Here is a 6000-nt window from a genome sequence, read left to right on the forward strand (position 1 = left end):
ATAATTTAACTCCAATTAATTTCGAAAGTGAGCAGATAAAAACAATTAATCATTACGTTAATATTTTCTATCAATTGTACCTAATTTTTATTGGTATATTAACAAATTTAGCATTTGATGTTTATATATTTTGTATAAATGTTGACAAAATGCGTACATTTATAGGTTAAATGTGTTAAACCATAACTAATTTGACAAAATGTATAAATGTTATAGGCTAAATTTGTTAAATTTATTATTATATCAATAAAATGTATAAACTTTAAAGATTAAATAGGTTATTATATCAATAAAAATATATATAATTAAGGAAAACATTACATTTTGAATTAATTATCAGATTTTCAAAATTAACAAAAATTAAATTATTTAATATTAAAATTGAGAGGTTTTATCAATAGTTAATTACTACTTTGTAACGCACCACCTCAATCTCTTAAATTGATTTTAAGATTTATATACTTTTTTAAGTTGGGGGTTTCATATTCAAGCATTTAATGTGGACCTTCTTTTAATGTAAATGTTAAAACCTAGCAGAAACGTCCACTTACATTAAAAAATGACGGTTAATTACCAAACCTCTTTTACTTGTCCTACCTTTGAAATTTTATTTTTGAATTTTTGAAATTTAAAATATAAAAAAAATAAATGTGTATAAGAAAGGTTTTGTTTTGTCTAATCAAGAACCTTTATTGTGAGGCTTAGAAGGTAAAATATGTGGATAAATTTGAGTAATTCAAGGGAAAAAGAAAGGGAAGCATTCAAGGCACAATCTTGAAAGCCTTCATCTTATCAATCCAAGTGATTAAAGAACTCTGGGAATTCCGGAAACCCAAAAACCCATGCTCCTTACTCTTATTCATACACAACATCGGCGACTCCATCGGCATCATCGACAACAGGATATCGACGAACCACCAAAACCCAACCTCCTCCAACCTCGTCTTCTGCAACTCCTTCTCATTCACTATCTTTTCCCACACACTTTCCTTCCCTTTCATCATCTCCTTCAACCCTACATTCTTCCCTTCCTCCAACCCATATTTCTCTATCCCAAACTGTTCCGCTAACACTTTCCACAAATGCTTCCACTTGAAAACATCCCCATTGTTCACGTTGAATGCTTCGTTCTTGGCGTACGGATCCACCGCCGCCCATATCTGATGCTCCGCGATCAAATCCGCATCCGAAACTTCCGAATAACATTCCCATGTGACTTTGTTTCCTGGGAACTGTAATGGTTTCCCTTCATATTTACAAATGGCGGCGTAAACGCAAAGGGTTCCGACGATGTTCATCAAACTGTAAGGCGAAAACCCAAATATAGTATTGGGTCGGTGTACCGACCATGTTAATCCTTGTTTTTTCTCGATTTCTTGTAAGAGGATGTCTTCTTGGACGTAGTAAAAGTTGGGAGTATTTAAGCGTGGCAAATCTTCGGTAAAAGGTGGATCATGCGGTTCGATTTTCCCCGACTTTATGTACTCGAACGATCCTACGTAATGCTTGGCTCCGGTTTGGAGGCAGATATGGTGGAGATTGGGTGCTTTCAGGATCAAGGTATGCAACACTTTGCGGAGCATCGAACCGTTGATTTCACAGTTATCGGTCTCCGTGGTTCGATTGACCCAGCTGACGTAGAAGATGTGTGTGACGTCGGTGAGTTGGGAGAGCTTGGATTCGGTGTCCTTGGGATCGGAGACGTCACACTGAATGTACTCGATCCGATGCTCGGCGTGCCAATGAGGCCTTGGGCGACGAGCCACCCCGTAAACTTTCCATGGACCGCCAGGGGTGTCGGATAATGGAAGGATTTCAGCCAAGCTGTTGCCCACAATGCCGGTCACTCCGACTACCAACGCAACGCTCTGGAAACTTTTGGGTGTTTCATCGTCCTCGAGTTTCTTCTGTAAAAGTTAGAAAAGAATAAAACAAAAAAATTAATCAGCAATTTTGTAAAGCGTTTTGCGCAAACTATTTAAGGCATGAGAGAAGGAAAGCTTGCCTTAGCAGCGCCAATGGCAACAGCCCATCACCAGCTCATTTTTCAGATTGAAATATATTAATCTATTTTGTTTTCTTAAAATGATAAAGTGTGTGTGTGCGAAGAATGATTTTCTATGGCGCTCATTTCTTGCAGTGTTCTTTAGATGCGCTATAAATTAGGAAAATTAATGCAAGAAGGAAAATGTCAAATTTTATCATTTCTTTTTGGGTAAATTACACCAACAGTCACCCAACTTTGGGGTAACTGACAGAACAATCACTTAGGTTTCATTTCAGTCACTCAACTTTCAAAAAGTTACAAAATAGTCCCTTTTGTCGTTTTCCGTCACAGACATCATGAAAAAGTGACATGGCAGGTGACGGCGTCTAATATTTTCTTCTTCCCTAAACCCGTTTCTCCCCCCCCTCATTCTCTTTCCTCTTCCTTTAAAGAAATCCCTGGAATTTTCTTCTTCCGTAAACCCCACAAATTTCTTCTTACTTAGAAGACAAAACAAAGGCAATACTTGTAATTTACCTTTCTCTTCTTTTATTTTTGCTTTTCAAATTAAAGTTCTGAGTTTCATTTCTCTCACAATCCCTCCCAAACTCTCTCCAATTGCAGTATACAATACTTGTTGTATACTTGTAAGTTGTAACGAGAAAATAGGCAATTCCTGCTTTTGCAAAGATAAAATTTAATATGGAAATTAGGACTAAAAATCTCAAAGAACGATGTCTGCATTCAAACTTATAGCAGAGAAAAACACAGTGAAAGAAAGGACAAATTTCAAGCTTTTAATGGGAAAATTTTTTAAATGGCTAGTAAATAACCATCAAGTTCTAATCCGGTTATGCTAATCAAGCAGTCGACAACTTGGCCAAATCTGGAATCGGAAGATCGTCTCACTCGCTTCTGCCAAATTCAACTTAATGCTTTAGGTTCAGCTTTTGTTCTTCGTTTTTACTTAAGCTTTCCAACAGAGAAAAAAAAAGAAGAAAAAGATGAGGAGTAATATGCCGTGCACCTAGAACAAAAATTTCCTTCTTTTCAAGCTCAAGTTCTTTGTTTCTCCTCCTCTTTTTAATAACTTTTAATTCAATACTTTTAATATCTTCAAGCCTATTCTTGGAGAAAGAAACAAGTTTTCAAAACTCGGAAGAACGGACAATTACAGTTAGGGCAAGACAGCAGTAAAATGATGTCCTTGGAGCAAATTCAGCATGTTTTGTTGCACACCTCTAAATTCTGCTTTGACGCAATATTCTACTAAAAAAATTTAGGTGGATTATTACTATGAATTATGAAATAAACTGTTAAATATGACTCCTATTTTCAGTCAAATTTGAAAAATAATCTTTCAGTTAAACTCTGTTTACTTGTTTCAATCAAACACTGATTAGTTTAGATTATTTTTTTATTATTTGATCTATGAATTTAGCCTATAAATAGGCTCTTTTACAACCTTAGAAAACATACCCATTAGAGATTAGAACTCATAACACATTTAGAGAATTTTGTGTTTACGTTTTGTGGCTTCTTTGTTTTCGAGTTTTTGGGGTTTAGTTTTTATCTCCATCTTTTGTACTCTTCGTTCTTTTGTCATTATAGTAAAATTATCTTTACCCGTAGTTTTTTATCCTCTTTGGAGGGGTCTTTCCACGTTAAATTTGTGCGTTCAATTTCTCAATTTATTCCGCAATTTTCTTGTTCGTTGCTTAACCGGATCGAAATCCTAACAAGTGGTATCAAAGTTAGTTCAATTTTCATAGATCATCCCATTCAGAGATGGCAGCAACAAGATTTGAAATTGAGAAGTTCGATGGTGAGACAAATTTCAATCTTTGGCAAGTTTGGATGATGGCAATTCTAGTTCAATCCGGCTTCAAAAAGGTTGTTACCGGGAAAAAGCCTGAGAATCTAAATAAAACAGAATGGGAAGAGCTTGATGAAAAGGCTTTGTCTGCAGTCCAGTTGTGCCTCGCGAATATGGTATTGCAGGAGGTATTGATGGAGAAAACCTCATCCGCCTTGTGGAAAAGGTTAGAAACTCTTTATGCGACTAAGTCTCTGGCTAATCGTTTAGTGTTGAAACAACGTCTATTTACGTTTCGCATGAACGAAGGTGAGCATCTTAGAGATCACATCAGTCAATTTATTACTCTTTTAAATGATTTAAAGAATGTTGAGGTTCATATTGACGATAAAGATCAGGCTATGCTATTATTGTGCTCTTTACCCCCTTCATACAAGTCTTTCAGGGAGACTCTGATTTATGGCAGAGACAAACTCTCGTTCGAAGATGTGAAGGGTCATTTGTTGAGTAGAGACAAACTCGACAATGAGTTTCATTTGGATAGCAAGACAGATAGGCAAGCTTCCATTTTGGTAGCATCAAAGAAACGAGATAAAAGGTGTCGCTATTGTAAAAAGTTAGGTCACGTCAAAGCAAGTTGTTATAAACTGCAAAATAAAAAAGCTGCTGAGAGTAACGAGGAAGATGTAGCTGGTGCTAATTTGGCCGATGAAAATGGTGATGATTTCTTGTTAGTGTCAACAAGCGATAACACCAAGCTCACGTCCGAGTGGATCCTAGATTCAGGATATGCTTTCCACATGTGACCCAATAAATAATGGTTCTTCACATACAGTTCGATTGAAGGTGGAGTTGTGCGCATGGGAAACGATTCATCTAGTAAGGTAATTGGTATTGGTACTGTTAAAATTAAGATGCACGATGAGACAATTAGGACACTCTCAAATGTCAGGTATGTATCTGATTTACGAAAGAATCTCATCTCCTTAAGTATTTTAGACTTGAAAGGATGAAAAATCAACATCGACAGTATTTTAGACTTGAAAGGATGCAAAATCAACATCGACTCGAGCGGCATTAAAGTATCTCGTGGAGCTTTCGTTTTGTTAAAAGGTAAAAGAACCGGCAGTCTTTATATTCTGGAAGGTTACACAGTGACTGGTGAAATCGGATGTCCCTCGTCCGTTACGGAGTTGAAGTCAACTTGTTTGGAGCAAAGGCAACTTGGTCATAGGAGGGAAAAATGTATGACTGTTTCGTTGAAGAGAGGTTCTCTTTTAGATGCAGGTTTTGAAAAGTTAGGGCACTATGTTCGTGAAAATCAGACCCGGGTTAGCTTTGATTTGGCAGTGTACAAGTCGAAGGCTAGAAGTCTTCCAGTTTCTAAGCACAAATTCGACTCAGTTAATTCCCTGCATAGTTCAAGATAGGCTCGTGGTGGGCTTTGGCAAAGATGGTGTTGTGGAAATATGAGTCAAGGTGGAGATTTGTTAAATATGACTCCTATTTTCAGTCAAATTTGAAAAATAATCTTTTAGTTAAACTCTGTTTAGTTGTTTCAATCAAACACTGATTAGTTTAGATTATTTTATTATTATTTGATCTATGAATTTAGCCTATAAATAGGCTCTTTTACAACCTTAGAAAACATACCCATTAGAGATTAGAACTCATAACACATTTAGAGAATTTTATGTTTACGTTTTGTGGGTTCTTTGTTTTCGAGTTTTGGGGGTTTAGTTTTTATCTCCATCTTTTGTACTCTTCGTTCTTTTGTCATTATAGTAAAATTATCTTTACCTGTGGTTTTTTATCCTCTTTGGAGAGGTTTTTCCACGTTAAATTTGTGCATTCAATTTCTCAATTTATTCCGCAATTTTCTTGTTCGTTGCTTAACCGGGTCGAAATCCTAACATAAACAAAATAATGAAAATTTTAAATTGGCTTAAATTCTAAACCAATTCAAAGTGTTGAAATATAGAATCATTTTCAAAGCGCAGATAAATTGGATTTAGATTACAACCAAAGTAGAAAAGAAAACCTAATTCAAGCGGTGCAATTATTAAAACCCAAAAAAAGTAAAACATAAAGAACTCAAACTGACCAGAAGATTGAGGATGGTTGGAAGATCATTTGCTATTTTCATTTTTGTTAGTTTCGGAGTCATTTTTGTTCGTGTCAGAGTTGAAAGAGGGGA

The 6000-nt window shown here is 35.9% G+C and overlaps 1 pseudogene; it reads right to left on the reverse strand.

Annotated features, from left to right (window-relative positions):
• Positions 1-664: 664 nt before the first annotated feature.
• LOC107951028 (3-oxo-Delta(4,5)-steroid 5-beta-reductase-like) lies at positions 665-2044 on the reverse strand (annotated as a pseudogene).
• Positions 2045-6000: the final 3956 nt, after the last annotated feature.

Source organism: Gossypium hirsutum, chromosome A02 (assembly GCF_007990345.1).
Source record: "Gossypium hirsutum isolate 1008001.06 chromosome A02, Gossypium_hirsutum_v2.1, whole genome shotgun sequence".
Classification (NCBI taxonomy): Eukaryota; Viridiplantae; Streptophyta; class Magnoliopsida; order Malvales; family Malvaceae; genus Gossypium; species Gossypium hirsutum.